Source organism: Mustela lutreola, chromosome 8 (assembly GCF_030435805.1).
Source record: "Mustela lutreola isolate mMusLut2 chromosome 8, mMusLut2.pri, whole genome shotgun sequence".
Classification (NCBI taxonomy): Eukaryota; Metazoa; Chordata; class Mammalia; order Carnivora; family Mustelidae; genus Mustela; species Mustela lutreola.
Genome location: NC_081297.1, coordinates 40,907,414 through 40,933,541, shown reverse-complemented (window position 1 = coordinate 40,933,541; position 26,128 = coordinate 40,907,414).

Genomic DNA, 26,128 nt, shown 5'->3' with positions numbered 1-26,128 from the left:
ATTCCCATTCCTTAAATCTTTCTTACATATCTCCTACTTTCCTACATACAGAGTTTCCCTTTATTTCCATCAGTCTTAGTTACACTAAGCAGAACTTTGTATTCTTAGAAACACCTTTAGTTATTAACCAATTGTGAACTGCTACAACAGAATTCTTCAGGTGGCAATTTATGAATCAGTTAAGTGGAAAACAAGTTTACCAACAGATTTAAATACTCTTAGTTTCTTTGCAGTAAGAAGTCAAAAGCACAAACCTACATCCAGTAATTAACGACTTAGCATTTTATCCTGTTTGGTTAAGACCTAGATGTCCACAATTTAATTCCATTTGTCATCCAAGCAAAACTTTAAAACTTTCAGGTTACCAAAGACTTTGAAAGCTACTTCAGCAATTACCCATTAGAACTTTGAGACAATTAACCATCAGTTTAGTCATTTCTTTGCTAACAAATTTTAACAAGTAACACAAGCTTATTTGACCTTCAGTAAACTTTGATAGAATAAAAGCTTCACATTTACTGCTGTTACTTCAAAGACACGTCTTAATTAAACCAACAAACTTAACTTAGTTCCAATAGTGATTTATGTTCCACCTGGGCCCACTCCACTTTGAATGTTTACCTGAGACACAGTTGGGAAGATCTGGAGTGGGGGTGTTAGGTCCGGGGGGGGGGCTCTTCTCGCTCCTTGACAGTGAAGAGAGAAGGAGCCGTGGTGCATGATCTAGAAGCTAGTCATGCAGGCTGCACGCACCTTGGTGCAGAAACAGAAGGGGAAAACAGGAAACAAAGTGCTGCCAGGAGGCAGAGAAGGGATTCCCAGTTTCAGAGCTCATAAGCCCCAACAGAGGAGCAGACGCCATGCTTTCCCAGCAGCAAGAGGGAAGGGGTTAGGCAGTCCAAGTCAGGCCAGAGAACACAGGGAAACTTCCCCGAAACAAAGAGAGTTTTGGCAGCTGCTTGGGAATATTCCTTATGGTCTCTGTCTCGAGTTAGACCAACCCCAGTTGGCTCCAGTTATAGCCATTAACACGGGAAGTGAGTGAGGGAGAAGCCCCCACATCTATTAGGAGAAACAGAGAGAAATAAAGCCAGAGTCCCCTTTGCTAGGGATGGCCCAGCAACCTGGGTTTACTAGAAGAAGGCTTATTTACGTAATTACCATCCAATATGTCAGGAGAACGTTTACTAGCTGACTCATTTGGGCAAACACATTTCACAAAAGCCCCTTAGTCTGGGGTCCTGGTGTAGAGCAATAAAGGCCTAGGTATGAGCAGTGAAGGTGTCCTAGGTCCATTTGCCCTGTTTCCTGCAGAGATCTAACTGATAGATCCCACTGAGGCCATGCAGTGTTACAGGAGCTCAGTCCTTTCCTAAGTTTTGCAATCCAAATTATTTCCAGTGGGTTAAAAGGCACCCCAAGGTAGAGTCCTTGGGAACTGAAGAAGCCTACTGAGGCCATGCTTCCAGAAAAGTAAAGAAGGTCCATTACCAAATCCCCCCTGACTCCTGGGTAGCGTCCCACGCAGGATATGTCAGAGGTTCCTGTGTGTCAAAAGCGACCAGAGGCGTCCCTCAAGATATCGCTATTGATCACCATCCTGCCTTCCCCAGAAGGCATTCCTGCCGTAAGAGGCCCTGGAGGGGTGCCGGCATCCCTCCACTTCCCCATCGCATCCTAGGCTACAGATGGGTGCCTGGTGAATGGACTAAAATGCTTGTGCCATGCCATCGTATGTCCTGAAGACTGCATACTGTTTTGCCATATTAACCCATGGAAATACTAGAAAAGTTTGGCAAGGGGAAATTACCCAATTTCATACCTTTAGGCGGTTTGCAGAAGACATTGACAAGAAACAGTAAAGTCTGAAATCCATCATGGTCTATGCGACATTCCAACACATGTGGCCCTTGCAGCCAACTTCCCTAGGAAACGGTCCCTGGTTGCATTTTAATTCAATCGGGTACTGGTTTCGGCCGGCTCCCAGTGGAGGTCCCGCGGCCAGAAGTGGCTAGACCGGGCATGTGGAGGGGATCACATTAGATCATTCAGGAGGAAACCTCACATGGGAGTCTTAAGATTGGCAGCTGTCCTGGTGACTTAGGTGGCTGTCCCGTGCCCAAGAGAGACAACTTTCTATAAGAACAGGAATAAAGAGAGGCCATCTAGTTTCTGGGTCTTATTGCCATTCCGGCCAGGGTACTAGCTTACAGCCAAAAGGCAGATGCTCTCCTCCCCGTGGAGTAGCCACGGGCTAGAGGATTACAGCCTGAACAATTGACATGCAAGTGTTCCAATAAGACCATACTCCTTGAAAAAGCCCTGGAATGAGAGTAAAGGAAAACGAGAGAAAGTACTCACCAATTTTGCACCGAAGCTCAGAGTCCAAATGTAAAGACTCACAAACCTCCTGGCTGGCTCGCCAAAAATGATGAAGTCCCAGAACCTAAGTCAGGTTCGGTGGGGTGAGGAGGTTCGGAGCCGACGACTAAAGAAAGAATTCTTAAGACGTCATTGGTGCAAAACGGTGGTTTATTAAAGCACGGGGACAGGACCCGTGGGCAGGAAGAGCTGCTGCTGCCCCGGTTTGTGAAGGTGGGCATGTTATATACCCCACGGTTGGGGGGAGGTGGTGAAGGAATGGGAGATTTCAACAGGGTTCTCACATGCTAGGGAAGGCCTACAAGGTGCCGGGGGGGAGTCTTTGCCCTTATGGCTTGATCAATGTCGTCTTTAGGTCAGGCACTAACATTAAGATAATGGGGGATTCTTGGTGGGGCATTATGATCTGGCTATCATTTACATTCCTTTCTACCCCAGTCTCCTCCAGTTTATGGTGGGAGGGGGACATTAGGGCTTCAGGAACCAAGAGTTATTTGCCTCTGGAAATTTGTGCTATTGATAAGGTAACCTCCCTGTTTAGGTCTCTAGTACATCTTGTAGAGCAAGGGAGATTCCTGTTCTGCAGGATTGCGATCCCTGCAAGTTAACTCTTTATCATTTTATGGCGATCAGGGATGCCTGAGGAATGCTACACATATGGAGGGGAGTGGGTGAAGAGGGGGTGCAAGGCTCCAGCTTTTGCTTTGTCCTCATCCAGCCTCCTGCTCCCTCATCATCTACAAGATCCTTCTCTCTCTCTCAGTGATTGGTTAAGTTCCTGGTTTAAGGGAGGACTATGGCCAACAATTAAAAATCTCTTTTTCAGGCTTCTCATTTTTATCACCTTATTAATCTTAATATGTTGCTTTGTCCAGTGTTTCTCTACTTAGTACCAAGATTCCATTGCTGCAATGACTTCACTACAGGTAATCCTGACCATGCACAGAGACACTTCTTCACTGTCAGCTCTGGATTCAGCTGCCTCCACCTTTCATAACTCCCCTATATGTTCCTCAACTGATCAATGTTGACCCGAGTAGGTAGGGACAACTTTACGCCCCTATTCAGCAGGAAGAAGTTACAGAAGATGAGAACCTCCACCTTCAACCACTTTGAAGATTTTAGGGTCAAAATTGTTCAGGGGGAAATGATGAGGGAGCAGAAGGCTGGCTGAAGACAAAGCAAAAGCTGGCACCTTGCACCCCCTCTCCACCAGCTCCCCTCAGTAATGTGTGTGACATTCCTCAGGCACCCCTGACTGCCATAAAAGATAAATAAATAGTTAACTTGCAGAGATCACAATCCTGCAAGACAGGAGTCTCCCTTGCTTTACAAATGTCCCAGAGATCTACAAACAAAGAAATTACCTTATCAGTAGCACAATTTCCAGAGGCAAATAATTCAGTTCCTCAAGCCCTAAATAAAGTTAAATTTCTTCTAAACCCAAATCTCACTAACAAAGACGCTTGGTAAAAGAAATGTGAATGGCTTGCCAAAAGACAACACTGATCAACCAGCAAGGCCTCCAGTATCCTGGCACCTTGTAGGTCCTCTTTAGCATATGAAAGCTCCATTGAAACCTCCCTTCCCCTCACCTTCCCCCAAGGGCAACCCATGGCAGCAACTCTTCCTGCCCATGGGTCCTGTCCCCATGCTTTAATAAACCACCATTTTGCACCAAAGATGTCTCAAGAATTCTTTCTTGGTCATCAGCTCCGAACCTCAGCCCACCGAAACTCACCTAGGTTCTAAAACTTCATCACATAGACATACAAATGTCAGTAAGACTGATCAATGATTATAGGGAAATGAATCCAGGGAAAAGTTTTTAGTTACTGAAGAAAAGGAACCAGATTACTTCAGAGAGATTGCAAGCCTGACTACAATCCTTCACTTCTACCAGTATCTATTTCATTGTCAACTATAACTCTTTAAGTCTCCCCATCAAAGAAGTCTGTTCCTTTCTTCCTTAATTTATGTTAGTCTCATAATTTGTATCACTGGATGTATGGAAGGTACTATAAAGGATAATGTGCCAGTTTGGAACCTCAAGCTCAAAAATCTTCAGTGATTTTACTTGTCCTCTAATAGTTCTTCCCAGCCAAAATGTTGACCACTCCAGGACTGTCTACTGGGGGATAAAACAGCCACATGAATCAGAAAAATTCCATCCCATCTGAGGTCATCCTTGTCTACCTATCCCTTTGTAGACCTGGCAGCAAGAATGAGTCTATCTGAGACCAGAAGAACAACCCAGGTGAGCACAATCCAAATTGCTTCCCTGTAGAATTACGTATTGTGTAATAATTATTTAAATTCACTAAGTTTTTGTTGTTATGCAGCAAAAGCTCTAAGAAATACAGAAATGACTGCGACAGGGAAGAATAGAAAGCTAAGCATCGTGAGCCTGAAAGAAGCATTGTCTTTTCAATAAACACACAAACTACTAGAGTATCTCCAAAATGTGGATGTAACAATTAGAGAGACACCACAAGTACTGATGCACTTTCTTCTCCTCTTGTGTGGGACTTTAGGGGAAGTGGTATTGATGAGGGAGCAGGAGGCGGTAGGCCTCTGACATCTTGGCACCTGTAGGCCCTCTTTAGCATATGAAAACTCCATTGAAACCTCCCTTCCCCTCACCTTCCCCCAACTGCAGGATACATAACCTGCCATCCCTCACAACCCAGGGCAGCAGCTCTTCCTGCCCACGGGTCCTGTCCCTGTGCTTTAATAAACCACCATTTTGCACCAAAGATGTCTCAAGAATTCTTTCTTGGTCATCGGCTCTGGACCTCAGCCCACCGAACCTCATCTAGGTTCTAGAACTTCATCAGTATGAAAATAAAAATTATGTTATATAGATTCTCAGGTACACACTGCTCTTTAAATTTTAAAACCTATTTTTATATTTTGTATGCTTAGAGTGAGATTTATGAGAAAGGATATAATTACATGTAGCAAGAAGAGCTTTTACACCTTTTAATCTGAACTGACTTCTGTGTACAGATTTCCAAACTTGCTGGATCTTTCCAATTAATTTTCTACTGACACTGTCAACTTATAGGGTTCTCTCTTGCATTGCAAACATAGCACTAATTCTCATTGATGAGGGAGTAGGAGGCTGGCTGAGGACAGAGCAAAAGCTGGCGCCTTGCACCCCCTCTTCACCCGCTCCCCTCCGTAATATGTGTAGCATTCCTCAGACACCCCTGACTGCCGTAAAATGATAGTTAACTTGCAGGGATCGCAATCCTGCAGAACAGGAATCTCCCTTGCTCTACAGATGTCCTAGAGACCTAAATAAGGAGGTTACCTTATCAATATCACAAATTTCCAGAGGCAAATAACTCTCAGTTCCTGAAGCCCTAATGTCTCCCTCCCCACCATAAACTGTAGGAGGCTGAGGTAGAAGGAGAATGTAAATGACAGCAGGATCATAATACCCCACCAAGAATCTCCCAACTATCTTGATGTTAATGCCTGACCTAAAGACGACATTGATCAAGCCATAAGGGCAAGGCCTCCCCCCAGCACCTTTTAGGCCCTCCTTAACATGTGAAAACTCTGTTGAAACCTCCCATCCCTTCACCACCACCACCCCCAAGGGCAAGGTATATAACATGCTTACCCTCACAACCCAGGGCAGCAGCTCTTCCTGCCCACGGGTCCTGTCCCCGTGCTTTAATAAACCACCATTTTACACCAAAGATGTCTCAAGAACTCTTTCTTGGTCATCGGCTCCGGAACTCAGCCCACCGAACCTCACCTAGGTTCTAGAACTTCATCATCATTAACATTCAAAATTATGTCTTATCCTTTATTATCTCCCTATCGTCCTTTATTATCTCTCTGTAGTGCCTAGTTCAGTATATATAGCACACTCCACATATGTAGCATTTTGAGTAAAATATTTAGAACTTGCCTTTGGAATAAGCATTTAAGAAGTACTGACACTAAGATTCGGTTGAAAAAATTAGAAAGTCATGGAAAAGTAGAAACAAATAAGATGCTTTCAGCAAAAATCTTAAAATGAGTAGCCTATCCCATTTGTTAGAAACAGCAGCATCAGTGACAAAAGTCAGGACATTGATGATAATGATGTTAAAATTATTTCTACTTGAAATACTTTATTCTCTTGGGTCTGTCATTCTCCATACAAGCCCCATATCAGGCCCTGCATTTTACATAAATTTTTCTCAGATCATATGGTTATTAATAAAATTGATTAAAATTTGAATAAATATAAGCAAAATGCTTTCAGCCAACAAAAATGGATATTTTCCTATGATCTATCTCTTAAACCCTGATTAAGTTATCTCACTTTGGGGGTTTATGGCTTTTTGTTAATTGATCATCTTATTCTAAGACATGCTTATAGACCCAAAGAATAACCAGAGAATGAGGCTTCTCCTAATTACCTGTTTTGGTAAAGAGTTAATGCATATTCTATTTTTTCTAACATTTATTTCATTTTTTCAATGTTCCAAGATTTGTTGTTTATGCACCACACCCAGTGTTCCATGAAATACGTTCCCTCCTTTAAAAATTTTTTTTTGCTTTATTTTATTTTTCCCCCTCTATTTTTTTTAATTTCTTTTCAGTGTTCCAGAATTCATTGTTTATGCACACACCCAGTGCTCCATGCAATACGTGCCCTCCCTATATACCACTAGGCTCACTCAACACCCTACTCTCCTCCCCTACAAATCCCTCAGTTTGTTTCTCAAAGTCCACACTCACTCATGGTTCATCTCCCCCTCCAATTTCGCCCAACTCCCTTCTCCTCTCCATCTCCCCGTGGCCTCCATGTTATTCCTCATGCTCCACAAATAAGCGAAACCATATGATAATTAACTCTCTCTGCTTGCCTTACTTCACTTAGCGTAATCTCTTCCAGTCCCATCCATGTTGATAAAAAGTTGGGTATTCATCCTTTCTGATGAAGGCATAATACTCCATAGATATATGGACCACATCTTCCTTATCCATTCATCCATTGACAGGCATTTTGGTTTTTTCCAGTTTGGTGACTGTGGCCATTGCTGCTGTGAACGCTGGGGTACATAGGGCCCTTCTTTTCACTGAGTCTGTATCTTTGTGGTAAATACAGAGCAGTGCAATTGCACAGTCATAGGGAAGCTCTATTTTTGATTTCTTAAGGAATCTCCACACAGTCTTCCAAAGTGGATGCACCAACTTGCATTCCCACCCACAGTGTAAGAGGGTTCCATTTTGTCCACATCCTCTCCAACATTTGTTGTTTATTGTCTTGTTAATTTTGGTCATTCTAACTGATGTAAGGTGGTATCTCAATGTGGTTTTCATTTGAATCTCCCTGATGGCTAATGATCATGACCATTTTTTCATGTGTCTGTTGGTCATTTGTGTCTTCTTTGGAAAAGTGTTCATGTCTTCTGCCCATTTTTGGACATGATTATCTGTTTTGTGTGTGTTGAGTTAGAGAAGTTCTTTATAGATCTTGGATATCAGCCCTTGTCTGTAGTGTTATTTGGAATATCTTCCATTCCATGGGTTACCTCTTTGTTCTGTTGACTGTTTCCTTTGCTGTGCAAAAGTTTTTGATCTTGATAAGCTGGGGACATCACATTGCCTGATTTCAAGCTTTACTACAAAGCTCTGATCAATAAGACAGCATGGTATTGGCACAAAAACAGACACATATATCAGTGGAACAGAGTAGAGAGCCCAGATATGGACCTCTAAGTCTATGGTCTAAGAATCTTTGACAAAGCAGGAAAAAAAATATCCAGTGGAAAAAAGACTGTCTCTTCAATAAATGGTGTTGGGAAAATTGGACAGCTATATATGGAAGAATGAAAACCAACCATTCTCTTACACTGTACACAAAGATAAACTCTAGAATGACAAAAGACCTCAATGTGAGTCAGGAACCCATCAAGAAATCCTAGAGGACAACATAGGCAGTAACCTCTTTGACCTCAGCCACAGCCACTTCTTTCAAGACATGTCTCAAAAGTAAAAGAAACAAAAACAAAGATGAACTTTTGGGACTTCATTAAGATCCAAAGCTTCTGCACAGCAAAAGCATATGCTCTTGTATTGAATCTATCACATGCCTATTGTAACTGAACACCACACTCACCCAATACAGGAGCTCAACCTCTGTACTATGCCCAGGTACATGATATCAGCCACCATTATTTTTAGGCCTAAGCTCACCCAGGCTTGCACCTTTGCCCACCCCAGCCACCTCAGTGCTTCAGGAGATCGAGCATAGGTCTAATGACCCAGTGCAAATTTTGATAACACTAATGCCCCACCTCCAAGTTCCTTGACATACATACCACCTCAGAGTTGGTCTTCTTATATCCCACCAGCACCAAAGATTGAAAGCACATCCACAGCATGCAGAAAGAGAATGCAGACAACTGCACTTAAAGGAAAAGTGACTCAGACACATAGCAGATCAAAAGGAACACACATAAGATACTCTCCTGGAGAGCTAGGTTTTGGTGAACAGGGAATAATGCACTGCAGGGCACTCCAGGACCTCTTCTTCATAAAGTCCCTGATGTCAAGAAAAGACATGGTTTCTATACATATGGAAATAGACACAGAGAGGTGGACAAAATGAGAAGACAGAGAAATTTATCTCAAATAAAAGTACAGGACAAAGTCACAGGTCGAGATCTAAGCAAAACAAATATAAGTAACATATCTGATAGGGAATTTAAAGCAATTATCATAAGGATACTCACTGAACTAGAGAAAAGAGTGAAAGACATGAGTGAGGCCCTTAACATAGGAATAACATAGCAGAGACAGCTTTTATCTGAACTGGAGACAGAGACAAAAAAGGAAATAGTAAAGATTAGAGCAGAAATAAAAGTTATACAAATTTTTTAAACAACAACAAAAACAACAACAAAAACAAAAACCCACTATTGAACAGATCAATGAAACCAGGAGCTTGTTCTTCGAAAAAAATCAAGAAAATTGATAAGCCTCTGTCCACACTTATCAAGAATAAAAGAGAAAAGACAAATAAAATCACAAGTGAGAGAGGGGAAATAACAAACACCCTAGAAATACAAGCAATCATAAAGGAATATTATGAAAAAACTACATGCCAAAAAACTGGAATGGAGAACATAGAAGAAATGGGTAAATTCCTAAAAATATCTATTCTACCGTAACTGAAACAAAAGGAAACAGAAAATTTGAACAGATTGACAACAAACAAAGTAGTTGCGTTGGTAATAAAAAATCTCAAACAAAAGTCCAGGACCAGATAGCTTCACAAGAGGGTTCTATCAAATAGTTGAAGAAGAATTGATACCAATTCTTCTCAAACCATTCCAAAAACTAGAATAGGAAAGAAAAGTTTTAAATTAATTATATGTTTTTTTTTTTCCCAGTGTGCCATGATTCATTGTTTATGTATCACACTCAGTACTCCATGCAATATGTGCCCTCCTTAATACCCACCACCAGGCTTACTCAACCCCCCCAACCCCTCCCTTCTAAAATCCTCAGTTTCTTTTTTTTTTTTTTTTTTTAAAGATTTATTTATTTATTTGACAGACAGAGATCACAAGTAGGCAGAGAGGCAGACAGAGAGAGAGGAGGAAGCAGGCTCCCTGCTGAGCAGAGAGCCCGATGCGGGGCTCGATCCCAGGACCCTGGGATCATGACCTGAGCCGAAAGCAGAGGCTTTAACCCACTGAGCCACCCAGGCGCCCAAATCCTCAGTTTCTTTCTCAGTGTCCACAGTCTCTCATGGTTCATCTCCCTCTCCAAATCCCCCATTCACTTTTCCTTTCCTTCTCCTAATATATGTGGCATGTATTACCCTGATTGTAACAGCAACAACAACAATAGAGACACCAAATATCAAAAACAGAATCAAAACAGACAAAACAGAAAGGGAACTACAGGCCATTATTGCTGAGGAACATAAAAATAAACAACCTCAGCAAAACATGAGCAGACTGAATTCAACAATACTTTAAAAAAATAATTCATTATGATCAAATGGGATTTATTCCTGGGTTGCAAGTTTGTTTCAGTATTTGCAAATAACATGATACACCACATTAATAAAAGAAAGGATAAGAGCCATATGACCATTTCAATAGATGCAAGAAGAGCATTTGACAAAGCACAACATCCGCTCTTGATAAAAATCCTTAACAAGGTAGGGTTATGGATGTCTGGGTGCCTCAGTTGTTTAAGTTTCTGCCTTTGACTCAGGTCATTGCCACTTCCTGATGGTGCACAGAAGAATGACGCACAAACCAGTGAGCCGCAAGACAGAGGGAGCAGAGGTGGACAGTAGTAAAGATTGTCACCCCGAACAACTCCTCAGCCCAACATTAATTAGATACTAGACAGTAATCAATAACGGAGCCAAAGAAGGCTACAGATTTATCATATGCCTTGTTGATAAGAAGAAAGGCAAAATATATCTGGTCACTTAGTCCATGACCTATAGTGAGCAAGCCCATTCAAAGGAATCATCTAATTAACCACAGGTGGTCTCTGGAGTTGTGGAGATAAAAGAAAAATGAAGCAGGCGGTGTTCCACCCTGAGCTGGCCAGGCATTCATGGCTGCTCAGTTTCCATGAAGCAGGTAGTGTTCCGCCCTGAGCAAGTGGGGAATCCTCAGTCAAGGATGTATATTGTCCTCTCCCCCAGAGGGCTGTTATCAGTACATGTTTTCTTAAGACTGTATCTAAGCATGCTTGTTAACTAGTATAATTTCTTATGTTATATTTTAAGCAGTATATTGTTCTGAGGGACAGTTATAGTCATGATCCTGGAGTCCTGGGATCAATCCCCATGTCAGGCTCCCTGCTTGGTGGGGAGCATGTTTCTCCCCTTTCCCACCTGCTTGTGCTTTATCTATGTATATGTTTCTCTCTCAAATAAGTTAAAAAAATCTTTTTAAAAAAGGGGTTAGAGGGAACATACATTAACTATAAGAAAGGCCATTTATGAAAAACCCACAGCTAACATCAACTTTAATGGGAAAAAGAACTTTTCCTCTACTGTCAGGAACAAGACAAGGATTTCTACTCTTGCCTATTTTATTCAACATAGTCCTAGAAGTCCTAGCCACAGCAATAAGACAATAAAAAGTATCCAGAATGGCAAGGAAGTAGTAAGACTTTTACTATTGGTTGATGCAATGATATCCAATATAGAAAGTCTGAAAGACTCCACCAAAAAAAAAAAAAAATCTGTAACTGATATTCAGTAAAGTCACTGTAAGGGCCTATTTAGCCAGAGCGATTCCATCTTGGTTAAACAGTGATTGTGTTGTTTAGGCAGTAAAAGTTAAACTGACCCTGCCCCCCCTCTCCAGGAGAACTTACTTAAAAGCAAGTCTGGGAAACAGTAAAATATGGTCGACCAGTCTCTGATAACAGAACCCAGAATATAAGGACCAGTCAGGCCAGGTGGAGACATCTAATCAGTAAAGCGCACATACTATCTCCCTAACTACCAAAGAATGTGGGCCCCACCTTTTGGGTGTCAATTCTGACCAAGGTGACAGGCTAGTTCAAATAGCTACTATAGGGTGAATTGTAATTCAATTGGCCACCTTTGTGTGACCTAGCATGACTATGCAACTTTGTTATATAAATATAAATGTGTTAATACACATTTATATTTATATAAATATATTTATATATAAATATAAATATAAATGTAGTATAAATTATATATGTATATATGTAATATAAATTATATAAATATAATATATTTATATATTATATATTATATATTATATTTATATATTATATTCTCTTTACAACTGCACCCAAAATAATAAGATACCTAAGAATAAACCTAACTGGTGATAGACCTGTACGCTGAAAAATATGACAAAGTGATGAAAGAAATTCAAGATGACACAAAGAAATGGATAACTATTCCATGCTCATGGATTGGAAGAAGAAAGACTGTTTAAAATTATATAGTATAGAGGAGGGGGGCAAGATGGCAGAGAAGTAGGAGACGCTGTTTCAACTGATCCCCTAAAGTGAGCTGATTATCTACCAGAACACTCTGAACATACATGAAATCAGCCTGAGATGTAGGTTTATACACTTCTGGATCTCTATGGGGGCAGAAGACTCCAGTGGACAGGTAAGGCAGAGTGGGAATGTTAGATTGATATTAGAAGATAAACAGTAGGTGGAGGGAGCCACCAGAAGCTACCCATTGGAAAGTAATACCCTAATATGAAAGTGCCCAATGGTTGGGACCAGAATTAACTTGGAGTCTGGTTAAAAGCACTCAAAAAGAGGAAAAGATATTAAGGGGCAACTGGTCAAATCAGGCAGTCAGGGGAATGGGCTTAAGCCCACGGACCCAGGTAGCCACCGCTGGTGACTACCCCTGCCAGAAAGAGTGCAGTGAAGCCTCCAAGTGGTGGTCCCTGAGCCTGTGGCTCGCCTGTGAAAGAGTTTATGTGGACAGCAGCCTGCACTCTCTAAAACCACAGCCTTGTGCACTCTAAATGCTCTCTGTGTGACTGGGGCCTGAGCCATTCTGCAAACCCACCTCTGAGAAAGGTCCGAGCAGGTGCTAGCTGTGGACACCGGGACTGGCCTAGAGTCTGAACACTCCCATCCTGGTCGGGTGTGAAAATCTCAGCATGCTGTCTCTGTTTGAGATCTTTAGGGTGATCTGGACCTTCCCAGAGAGCATCCCAGCAAAGGCAGCCACCAGAAGCGAGCTCCCTGGACCAGTATGGTGGTTTTAGTAGCACTGGGGTGCAGAGACAAGCTGTAACTCCTGCAACCCCTGAAAAGGTGGGTGGAGATGTCCTCTGTTGTGGGAGGTGTCAGAGGGGGAGTCTGTGTGCTCTGGACCACCCAGAGGGGAACAGACTGAGGCTTCTTTCTGAGATGGAGGTCTGGGTACAGTTTGCTTTCCTCTAAATCTCCTAAGAACCACCAACAAAAGCTGCCAGAGGAGAAAAAAGAAAAAACCTCCAGAGAACAAAAGCCTGAAAAACTGGTTTCCTCAGAGCCCAGTCCCTTGATAGGGGACTGGAGGACTCAACCAAAGCAAGATTGCCTGAAAAACAATGTGGCAGGCCTCTCCCCCAGAAGGCCAGCCAAAAAAAAAAAAAAAAAAAAAAAAAAAAAAGAAAAAGAAAAAGGAGAGAGAGAGAGAGGACAACCAGCACAGGGTCCCCCCAGAACTGTAAAACCCCAATATCAGGGGAAAAGAAGATATTAAACTCCCAGTATTGCCCTAAAACTTGTATACTTGATAGATACAACTTTTATTTTAAATTCATTCACACTATTGTTTGCTTTAAATTTTAAAGATTTTTATAACCTATTTAGCATCACAACGAGAAGTTCAATACAACAAATCCCATAATAACCTTTTTAACTTGGACTTTCTCCGTCTGCACACTGGTCCTGTCCCCGTGCTTTAATAAACCACCTTTTTGCACCAGAGACATCTTAATGATGAAGTTCTAGAACCTAGGTGAGGTTCGGTGGGCTGAGGTCCAGAGCTGATGACCAAGAAAGAATTCTTGAGACATCTTTGGTGCAAAATGGTGGTTTATTAAGGTACAGGGGCAGGACCCATGGGCAGGAAGAGCTGCTGCCCTGGGTTGTGAGAGATGGCAGGTTATGTACCTTGCTGTTGGGAGAAGGTGAGGGGAAGGGAGGTTTCAATGGAGCTTTCATATGCTAAAGAGGGCCTACAAGGTGCCGGGATAGGAAGACCTTGTGGCTTTTTTTTTTTTTTTAATTTTTAATTTTTTATAAACATATATTTTTATCCCCAGGGGTACAGGTCTGTGAATCTCCAGGTTTACACACTTCACAGCACTCACCAAAGCACATACCCTCCCCAATGTCCATAACCCCACTCCCCTTCTCCCAACCCTCCTCCCCCCAGCAACTCTCAGTTTGTTTTGGGAGATTAAGAGTCACTTATGTGGGGCGCCTGGGTGGCTCAGTGGGTTAAGCCTCTGCCTTTGGCTCAGGTCATGATCTCAGGGTCCTGGGATCGAGCCCCGCATTGGGCTCTCTGCTCGGCAGAGAGCCTGCTTCCTCCTCTCTCTCTCTCTCTTTGCCTGCCTCTCTGCCTACTTGTGATCTCTGTCAAGTAAATAAATAAAATCTTTAAAAAAAAAAGAGAGTCACTTATGGTTTGTCTCCCTCTCAATCCCATCTTGTTTCATTGATTCTTCTCCTACCCATTTAAGCCCCCATGTTGCATCACCACTTCCTCATATCAGGGAGGTCATATGATAGTTGTCTTTCTCTGCTTGACTTATTTCGCTAAGCATGATACGCTCTAGTTCCATCCATTGTCGCAAATGGCAAGATTCCATTACTTTTGATGGCTGCATAGTATTCCATTGTGTATATATACCACATCTTCTTGATCCATTCATCTGTTGATGGACATCTAGGTTCTTTCCATAGTTTGGCTATTGTGGACATTGCTGCTAATGAAAATACAACGGTTCAAAATCTGTGGGACACAACAAAGGCAGTCCTGAGAGGAAAATATATAGCGGTACAAGCCTTTCTCAAGAAACAAGAAAGGTCTCAGGTACACAACCTAACCCTACACCTAAAGGAGCTGGAGAAAGAACAAGAAAGAAACCCTAAGCCAAGCACGAGAAGAGAAATCATGAAGATCAGAGCAGAAATCAATGAAATAGAAACCAAAAAAACAATAGAGCAAATCAACGAAACGGGGAGCTGGTTCTTTGAAAGAATTAATAAGATTGATAAGCCCCTGGCCAGACTTATCAAAAAGAAAAGAGAAAGGACCCAAATAAATAAAATCATGAATGAAAGAGGAGAGATCACAACTAACACCAAAGAAATACAAACTATTATAAGACCATACTATGAGCAACTCTACGCCAACAAATTTGACAGTCTGGAAGAAATGGATGCATTCCTAGAAACATATAAACTACCACAACTGAACCAGGAAGAAATAGAAAGCCTGAACAGAACCATAACCAGTAAGGAGATTGAAACAGTCATTAAAAATCTCCAAACAAACAAAAGCCCAGGGCCAGACGGCTTCCCGGGGGAATTCTACCAAACATTTAAAGAAGAACTAATTCCTATTCTCCTGAAACTGTTCCAAAAAATAGAAATGGAAGGAAAACTTCCAAACTCATTTTATGAGGCCAGCATCACCTTGATCCCCAAACCAGACAAGGATCCCATCAAAAAAGAGAGCTATAGACCAATATCCTTGATGAACACAGATGCGAAAATTCTCACCAAAATACTAGCCAATAGGATTCAACAGTACATTAAAAGGAATATTCACCACGACCAAGTGGGATTTATTCCAGGACTGCAAGGTTGGTTCAACATCCACAAATCAGTCAATGTGATACAACACATCAATAAAAGAAAGAACAAGAACCATATGATACTCTCAATAGATGCTGAAAAAGCATTTGACAAAGTACAGCATCCCTTCCTGATCAAAACTCTTCAAAGTGTAGGGATAGAGGGCACATACCTCCATATCATCAAAGCCATCTATGAAAAACCCACCGCAAATATCATTCTCAATGGAGAAAAACTGAAAGCTTTTCCGCTAAGGTCAGGAATACGGCAGGGATGTCCATTATCACCACTGCTATTCAACATAGTACTAGAAGTCCTAGCCTCAGCAATCAGACAACAAAAGGAAATTAAAGGCATCCAAATCAGCAAAGAAGAAGCCTTGTGGCTTGATCAATGTTGTCGTTTGGCAAGCCATTCACATTTCTGCTGTCAAGCCTCTTTGTCAGTGAGATTTGAGTTTAGAAGAAATTTAACTTTATTTAGGGCTTGAGGAACTGAGTTATTTGCCTCTGGAAATTGTGCTATTGACAAACTTCTTTGTTTGTAGATCTCTGGGACATTTGTAAAGCAAGGGAGACTCCTGTCTTGCAGGATTGTGATCTCTGCAAGTTAACTATTTATTTATCATTTATTACAGTCAGGGGTGCCTGAGGAATGTCACACACATTACCGAGGGGGAGCGGGTGGAGAAGGGGTGCAGAGTGCCAGCTTTTGCTTTGCCCTCAGCCTGCCTCCTGTTCCCTCATCATTAAGAATTCTTTATTAGCCATCAGCTCTGAACCTCGCCCCACCAAACTTGACCTAGGTTCTGGAACTTCATCACTTTAACAAAGATATCAAGATACACCCAGGAAAAATCAAAATAAACTTCTTTGATCACCCTGAGGAGTTATAGCCAGCCTCCCAACTTTTTCTTTTGTCATTGTTTCTGTGTATTAGTTTTTGTTCTGTTACCATGTAAACCTTTTCCTTGGGGTTCATTTTGGCTGGGTTTCTTTTTTTCCCTTGTCATTTACTTTGTCAGTCTTTTTGATTATTTTTCTTTGTATACCTTATAAATCTAACCTTAGGGGCCCATTCTGGCTGGGTCTTATCTCTCTCTTTCTCTTTTTTTTCTCTTTTTCTTTTCCTGTCAATCTCTTTCTCTCTCATTTTTTCTTTTTTCTTTAATTTTGGTGGCAAACCCTGATTGCTCAAAAGCATTCCAGGATGCACCTTTCCTGGATCACAGTTGATACATTCAGCTACACATCCCCTCAGCCATCTCTCACCAAAGTGACAAGGAGGAGGAATGCCAGCAGAGGAAAAATTCAGAGACTGTGCCCTCTCCATCAGAGCTATTTGATATGAACATAAACAGTACGTGGAAAAGGGAATACCTTTCAATTTCCCACGTATCCAGTACGTGGTAAAGGGAATACCTGACAATTATTCAGGCAATTGCTGGCTAGGTTGGAGAAAACCATTAATGACAACATGGGGTTGATTAGGGCAGAAGTGAAAGCCACTAGGGAAGATGTTAACAATGCTATCAATGAGTTCCAATCTATTCTAAATTCTCTAACAGCTAGGGTAACTAAGGTAGAAAATAGAATTAGTGATGTAGGGGACAAACGGATAGAGAAAAAGGATGAGGAGGAGGCCTGGAACAAATAGCCTAGAAACCATGAAAACAGAATTAAGGAAATAAATGATGCCATGAAACGTTCCAATGTCAGAACTATTGGGATACCTGAGGGGGAGGAGAAAGAAAGAAGACTAGAGGATATAGTTGAAGACATTCTCCATGAAAATTTTCCCAGTCTGGGGGGATGGAACCAGGGTTCATGTCCTATAGGCAGAAAGATCCCCCCCAAGATCTTAGAATCTAGAAAGACCTCGAGACACTTCATTTGAAACTGATGAATCATAATTTTAGGCAGGAGCTCTTGAAAACAGCTAGGGGGAAGAGATTCCTTAGGTACAGAAGAAGACCCATCAGAATAATGTCAGGCCTGTCCACAGAAACCTGACAAGCCAAAAAGAGCTGGAAAGACTTATTTAGGGCACTAAATAAAAAGAACATACAACCAAGAATACTTTATCCAGCAAGGCTGATATTCAAAATGGATGGAAAGATAAAGAGCTTCCAAGACCGGCAAGGTTTAAAAGAGTATGTGACCACGAAGCTGGCACTTCATGAAATATTAAGGGGGGGGGTGTCTATAAAAGAAGAATGAACCCAAGAGTGTCATAGGACAAAAATTTGTGAAGACAATCTATAGAAACAAGGACTTCACAGGGAACACAATGTCAATAAAAACATATCTTTCAAAGATCACTCTCAACGTGAATGGCCTACACACTCCCATAAGTGGCACAGGGCTACAGATTGGAGAGAACAGGAACCATCCATATATGGTCTACAAGAGACCCATTTTGAATCTAAGGATACATCTAGACTGGCATTTAATGCCAGTACCATGCTGTCTTGGTGATCACAGCTTTGTAGTAAAGCTTGAAATCAGGTAATGTGATGCTCCCAGCTTTATTTTTGTTTTTTAACATTTCCTTAGTGATTCGGTGTCTTTTCTGATTCCATACAAATGTTTGGATTATTTGCTCCAGCTCTTTGAAAAATACCGGTAGAATTTTGATTGGAATGACATTAAAAGTACAGATTGCTCTAGGCAGTATAGACATTTTAACAATGTTTATTCTTCCGATCCAAGAGCATGGAATGGTCTTCCATCTTTTTGTGTCTTCTTCAATTTCTTTCATGAGTGTTCTGTAGTTCCTTGAGTACAGATCCTTTACCTCTTTGGTTAGGTTTATTCCCAGGTATCTTATGGTTCTTGGTGCTATAGTAAATGGAATCGATTCTCTAATTTCCCTTTCTGTATTTTCATTGTTAGTGTATAAGAAAGCTACTGATTTCTGTGCATTGATTTTGTATCCTGCCACATTACTGAATTGCTGTATGAATTCTAGTAATATGACGGTGGAGTCTTTTGGGTTTTCCACATAGAATATCATGTCATCTGTGAAGAGAGAGAGTTTGACTTCTTCATTGCCAATTTGGATACATTTTCTTTCTCTTTGTTGTCTGATTGCTGTTGCTAGGACTTCTAATACTATGTTGAAGAAGAGTGGTGAGAGTGGGCATTCTTGTCGTTTTCCTTATCTCCACGGGAAGGCTACAAGCTTTTTCCCCTTGATGATGATATTTGCTGTGGGTCTTTCATAGATTTGATGAAGTTCAGGAATGTTCCCTCTATCCCTATACTTTGAAGCGTTTTAATCAGGAACGGATGCTGGATTTTGTCAAATGCTTTTTCTGCATCGATTGAGAGGACCATGTGGTTCTTCTCTCTTCTCTTATTAATTTGTTCTATCACATTGATTGATTTTCAAATGTTGAACCATCCTTGTAGCCCAGGAATGAATCCCACCTGGTCATGGTGGATAATCTTTTTAATGTGCTGTTGGATCCTGTTTGCTAGGATCTTGTTGAGAATCTTAGCATCCATATTCATCAGTGATATTGGTCTGAAATTCTCCTTTTTGGTAGGGTCTTTGCCTGGCTTGGGGATCAAGGTAATGCTGGCTTCATAGAAAGATTCTAGAATTTTTCCTTTTGCTTCAATTTTTTTAAAAGATTTTATTTATTTGACAGAGAGAGAGAAATCACAAGTAGGCAGAGAGGCAGGCAGAGAGAGGGGAGAAAGCAGGTTCCCTGCAGAGCAGAGAGCCCAACGTGGGGCTCGATCCCAGGACCCTGGGATCTTGACCTGAGCTGAAGGCAGAGGCTTTAATCCACTGAGCCACCCAGGTGCCCCTGCTTCAATTTTTTGAAACAGCTTCAGGAGAATAGGTGTTATTTCTTCTTTGAAAGCTTGGTAGAATTCCCCAGGGAATCTGTCACGTCCTGGGCTCTTGTTTTTTGGGAGGTTTTTGATCACCGCTTCAATCTCATTACTAGATATCGGCCTATTCAGGTTGTCAATTTCTTCCTGATTCAGTTTTGGGAGTTTATAGTTTTCCAGGAATGCATCGATTTCATCTAGGTTGCTTAGCTTATTGTCATATAAGTGTTGATAATAACTTCTGATGATTGTTTCTACTTCCTTGGTGTTAGTTGTGATCTCTACCTTTTCACTCATAATTTTATTAATTTGGGCTTTCTCTCTTTTCTTTTGGATTAGCATGGCCAATGGTTTATCGATCTTATTGATTCTTTAAAAAAACCAGCTTCTAGTTTCTGGTGTCTACCTCATTGATCTCAGCTCTAATCTTGATGATTTCCCTTCTTATGTGTGGAGTTGGTTTGATTTGTTGTTGATTCTCAAGTTCTTTAAGGTGTAAAGACAGCTGCTGTGTTCTGGATTTTTCAGGTTTTTTGAGGGAGGCCTGGATGGCTATGTATTTCCCCCTTAGGACTGTCTTTGCTGTATTCCATAGGTTTTGGACCGAAGTGTCTTCATTCTCATTGGTTTCCATGAATTGTTTCAGTTCTTCTTTGATCTCCTGGTTGATCCAAGGATTCTTAAGCAAGGTGTTCTTTGGCTTCCAGGTGTTTGAGTTCCTTCGGAACTTTTCCTTGTGATTGAGCTCCAGTTTCAAAGTATTGTGATCTGAGAATGTGCAGGAATAATCTCAGTCTTTTGGTATTGGTTGAGTCCTGATTTGTGACCCAGTATGTGGTCTATTCTCTAGAAGGTTCCATGTGCACTTGAGAAGAATGAGTATTCTGTTGTTTTAGGGTGGAATGTTCTGTATATATCTATGAGTTCCATCTGGTCCAATGTGTCTTTCAATGCTCTTGTTTCTTTATTGATTTTCTGCTTCGATGATCTGTCTATTTCTGTGAGAGGTGTGTTAAGATCTCCTACTATTAAGGTATTCATATCAATATAACGCTTAACAGTTTTCTTATGTAATTGGCTGCTCCCATATTGGGGGCATAGATATTTACAATTTTTAGATCATCTTGCTGGATAGTCCCTTTAAGAATGATGTAGTGTCCTTCTGTATCTCTGACTACAGTCTTTAGGTTAAAATATAATTTATCTGATATGAGAATTGCTACTCCTGCCTTTTGAGGCCCATTGGCATGAAAGATGTTTCTCCATCCCTTCACTTTCAGTCTGGGTGTATCTTTAGGTTCAGAATGGGTCTCTTGTAGACAACATATGGATGGGTCCTGTCATTTTATCCATTCTGCAACCCTGTGACATTTTATGGGAGCATTTAGGCCTTTCACATTGAGAGTGATTATTGATAGATACGTTTTTATTGACATCATGTTACCTTTGAAGTCTTTCTGTAGATTGTCTCTATATTTCTGTTCAATGCTATTAGGATTTTTCCTCTTTTATAGAACCCCCACCCCTTAATATTTCCTGCAGTGTCAGCTTGGTGGTTGCATAGTCTTTTAAGCCTTGCTGGTCTTGGAAACTCTTTATCTCTCCATCCATTTTGAATGTCACTCTTGCTGGATAAAGTAGTCTTGGCTGCATGTTCTCATTTAGTGCCCTAGATATATCTTGCCTGCCCTTTCTGAGTTGTCAGGTCTCTGTAGACAGGTCTCACTTTATTCTGATGGGCTTTCCTCTGTAAGTATTGAGCCTCTTTGTCCTAGCGGCTTTCAAGAGATTATATCTACAATTATGATTCCTCAATTTGACTATCAGGTACCTTGATGTTTTTCTGGAATCTATAATCTTGGGTGGAGACCGTTTGGCCTCTAGTACATGAACGCTGGTTCCATTTGAGAGATTGGAAAAATTTTCATGAAGATCTTGTTACACTATATCTTCTAGACTTCTTTCTTTCTCCTCCCCTTCCAGGATTCCAATAATTCTGATGTTGGAACGTTTCATGGCTCATTTATTTCCCTGATTCTGTTTTCGTGGCTTCTAAGCTGTTTGTTCCAGGTTTCCCCCTGATCATTTCTCTCTATCTGTTTGTCCTCCAGATCACTAATTCTATCTTCTGTCTCAGTTACCCTAGCTTTGAGAGAATTTAGATTAGATTGGTACTCATTGAAAGCATTGTGAACCTCATCCCTGGTAGCTGTCAGCTCTGCCCTAACATTGTGAACCTCATCTCTGGTCGCTTTCTGTTCGGCCGTAATAAATTCTGTTTGGTCATTCATGGCTTTCTCCAACCTAGCTATTGCCTGGATAATTGCTAGCCTGAATTCTCTTTCTGACATATTGTCTATGTTGATAGCCATTAGCTCTGTTGCAGAAGTGCGGCTGCACTTCTTCCAGAGAACACTTCTGTCTTCAAGAACCAAACTGCTCAAGAACCAAACCAAGGCACAGCCAGACTGGGTTCTCGACCTCTGCTCGAGGTCACGTGCCACTCGCTTTCCCACGCTGTGGGGAGGAACAGGGCTTGTCACTTCAAGGTCAGAAGTCTCTTCACTGACGGAAACAAGCGGGAAGGAGAGTGATGGAGCCTAGAGAGTCTTGTAGCTCAAATTGGAATCTACGCTGAGGACAGAAGACATAAGCAGTAAGTTTCCTCACAGAAGAGTTGGGTTTGCACAGTGAGGGAAGTCTGCAGCCCTTGCGTCGTTCGCTCACACAGCCTTGGGGTAAAGGTTTGGTCTGGATTTTGGTCATTCTAGGGTCCTCTTCTGTTGCTTAAGGAAAGCTTTGGAAACACTGCCTACCTTTAGATCAGCGATGGGGGTGAAAAGCCGGTGGTGAAAAGGTGTTGGTTTCTTAGAGTTTGCAGCTTCAACCTTTGCCTCTGCATGCCGCACTTGCTCACGAGAACACTTGTCTCTTCACAAAACGAGTTGTTGCTGCAGGGTGAAGTTGCAGGCACACCGGGTTCTCGGCCTTCGCTAGAGGCCACGTGCTATTTGCTTTCCCAAGCTGTGAGGAGGCACAGTGCTTGTTGCGTCAGCAGCAGATGTCTCCTGAGTGCCTAAAAAAGTGGGAAGGAGAATATTCAGCCTAGGGAGTCTTGTAGCCCAGATTTGATAGTATGTTCAGGACAGAATCCCTGAGTGGAATGTTTCCTCACAGACAGGATTGCTTCGCACAGTGAGGGGCATCTGGGGCTCTTGCATCGTTTGTTCACCCAGCCTTAGGAAAAAGGTCAGGCACGGACTTTGTTCATTTTCAGGTCTTCTCTTGTTGCTTAAGGAAAGCTGTTGAAACCCTGTATACCTTCAGATAAGCAATGGGGGTGAAAGTTCAACTCTACAGGGTGCTGGTTTCCTAGGGTTTGCAGTGCAGCCCTTTTTTTCTGATGCTGCACTTCCTCAGGAAACCCCTTGTTTCTTCACAAAATGAGTTGTTTCTGCAGGGTTAAGTTGAAGCTGGACCGGGTTTTCAACCTTTGCTCAGGACACGTGCCATTCGCTTTCCCATGCTGTGAGGAGGCACAGTGCTTGTCGCGTCAGCAGCAGGTATCTCCTGAGTGCCAAGAACAAAGAGGGAAAGAGAATGATTCAGCCAGGAAAGTCCTGTAGCTCAGATATGATTCTACGTTCAGGACAGGAGCCATACACAGAACGTTTCCTCAAAAAGAGGTTTGCTGTGCAAAATGAGGGAATACTAGGGCCCTTGCCTCGTTCGTTCACACAGCCTTTGGAAAAGGGGAGGCACGGGCAGAGTTCACTTTAAGGTCGTCTCCTGTTGTTTAAGGAAAGCTTTGGAACCCTGTCTACCTTCAGATCAGCGATGACGGTGCAAAGCCGGTCGTGAGAGGGTGTTGGTTTCCTAGAGTTTGCAGTGTTGCCCTTTCCTTCTGTGGCCGCACTTCCTCAGGAGAACCCTTGTTTCTTCACGAAACAAGGTGTTTCTGCAGGGTTAAGTTGTAGACGGACCGGGTTCTTGGCCCTCGCTCCACGGCACGTGCCATTTGCTTTCCGAAGCTGTGAGGAGGCGCAGTGTTGGTCGGGTCAACAGCAGATGTCTCCTGAGTGCCTAAAAGAGCGGGAAGGAGAATGATTCAGCCTAGGGAGTCTTTCAGCCCAGATTTGATTCTATGTTCAGGACAGAAGCCCTCACAAAGAGGTTTGCTGTGCAAAATGAGGGAATACTAGGGCCTCACAGAAAGTTTCCTCACAGAGAGGATTGCTTCACACAGTGAGGGAAGTCTGGGGCCCTTGCGTCATTCGTTCACCCAGTCTTAGGAAAAGGTCAGGTGTGGGCTTTGTTCATTTTCGGGCCCTCTCTTGTTGCTTAGGGAAAGCTGTGGAAACGCTGTCTACCTTCAGATCAGCGATGGGGGTGAAAAGCTGGCGGTGAGAGGGTGTTGGTTTCCTAGAGTTTGCAGCTTCAACCTTTACTTCTGCATGCTGCACTTGCTCATGGGAATGTTTGTGTCTTCACGAAACGAGCCATTGCTGGAGGGTTAAGTTGCAGGCACACCGGGTTCTTGGCCTGCACTACAGGCCACGTGCTATTCTCTTTCCCAAGCTGTGAGGAGGCACAGTGCTTGTCCTAATTTCCCTGAACAGAGGTCACCGGTAAAGGCTCTGTACGTACCTCAAAGAGCCGTACCCTGCCCTTCACTCACAGTATGCAACCTCTACAGAGTCCATCCCTGTTCTGTCTTCTTTCCTCAACAGGGAAGACAGTGCCTGTTGGGTGTCTGACTGCAGGAGTTTTCCTGAACACAGACCTTTTCAAGGTCACCGTTATGGAAGTTCCAGACTGGGGCTCCATACGTGACTCTTCATGTTTTCCACTCAGTGAGTTCCAACAGCTTCGAACTTTTCACAGACTCAACCCTGTCGCAAGTCCATACTAAAAAACACTTCCCTCACGATGTTTGAAGCACTTTCGACTGAGCTTGGCAGTGTGGTTGACCACAGGTCGTGCCCTGCCAATATACGTTTTGGATCCCTAAGAGCCATAGGCTGTACTTCACTAACAGTATGCAACCTGCCCAGAGTCCGTCTATGTTCTGTCTTCTTTCCTCAACTGAGGAGACACTGCCATGAATGGGTGTACGACTGAAGGAATTTCCCTGAACAGAGAACATCTGATGGTCAATGGTAAGGGTCCTGTACGCAACTCATGTTTTCAACACAGTCAGTTCCAACAGCTTCCAACTTTCCATAGCCTCAATCCTGTTGCAAATCCGTCCTAAACCACAGTTCTCTCACGTCGTTTGAAGCGTTTTCTACAGAAGTAGACAGTGTGGATGACCACTGGTCTTTCTCTGCCAATATATGTTTTGGAAGCTTAAGTGCCATAGCCTGCACTTCACTCAGAGTATCCAACCTGCCCAGAGTCCGTCCTTGTTCTATCTTCTTTTCTCCACTGGGAAGACACTGCCATGAATGGTTGTCTGCCTGAAGAAGTTTCCGTGAACACAGCCCTACCTATGATCACCGTTATGGAAGTCCCAGACTATGGGCTTGTACGCGAGTCTTCATATTTTCAACACAGAGACGTCCAACTGCTTCCAACTTTCCACAGCCTCAAACCTGTCATGAGTCTGTCTTAATGCACAATTTCCTCACTACATTTGAATTGTTTTCAACTGAGGTAGACAGTGTGGTTGACCACAGGTTGTGCTCTGCCACTATATGTTTTGGACCCCAATAGCCATAGCCTGCACTTCACTCACAGAATTAAACCTGCACAGAGTCCGTTGTTCTTCTATCTTCTTTCCTCAACTGGGAAGACAGTGCCACAAATTGGTGTCTGCATGAAGCAGTTTCCCTGAACACAGACCTTCTTATAGTCACTGGTATGGACATCCGAGACTAGCACCCTGTACCCACCTACTCATGTTTTCCACACAGTCAGTTCTAACATCTTCCACCTTTAGACAGCCTCATCCCTGTTGCAAGTCCCTCCTAAAGCACACTTCCCTCACAATGTTTGAATCCTTTTCAACATAGGAAGACAGTGTGGATGACCACAGGTCATACCCTTCCAATATATGTTTAGGAGGTCTAAGAGCCATAGCCTGCACTTCACTCACAGTATCTAACCTGCCCAGAGTCCGTCCTTGTTCTATCTTCTTTCCTCAACTAGGAAGACACTGACACGAATGGGTGTCTGACTGAGGAGTTTTCCTGAACACAGTCCTTTTCATAGTCACCAGTATGGAAGTCCCCGAGTGGGTCTTTGTATGTGACCCATCATGTTTTCCACTCAGTCAGTTCCAACAGCTTCCAACTTTCCACAGCCTCAATGCTGTCGCAATTCCATCCTAAAGCACACTTCCCTCATGATGTATAAAGTGCTTTCGAATGTGCTTGGCAGTGTGGTTGACTACAGGTCGTGCTTTGCCATTATACGTTTTGGATCCCAAAAAGCCTTCGCCTGTACTTCACTAACAGTATGCAACCTGCCCAGAGTCCGTCTATGTTCTGTCTTCTTTCCTCAACTGAGGAGACACTGCCATGAATGGGTGTATGACTGAAGGAATTTCC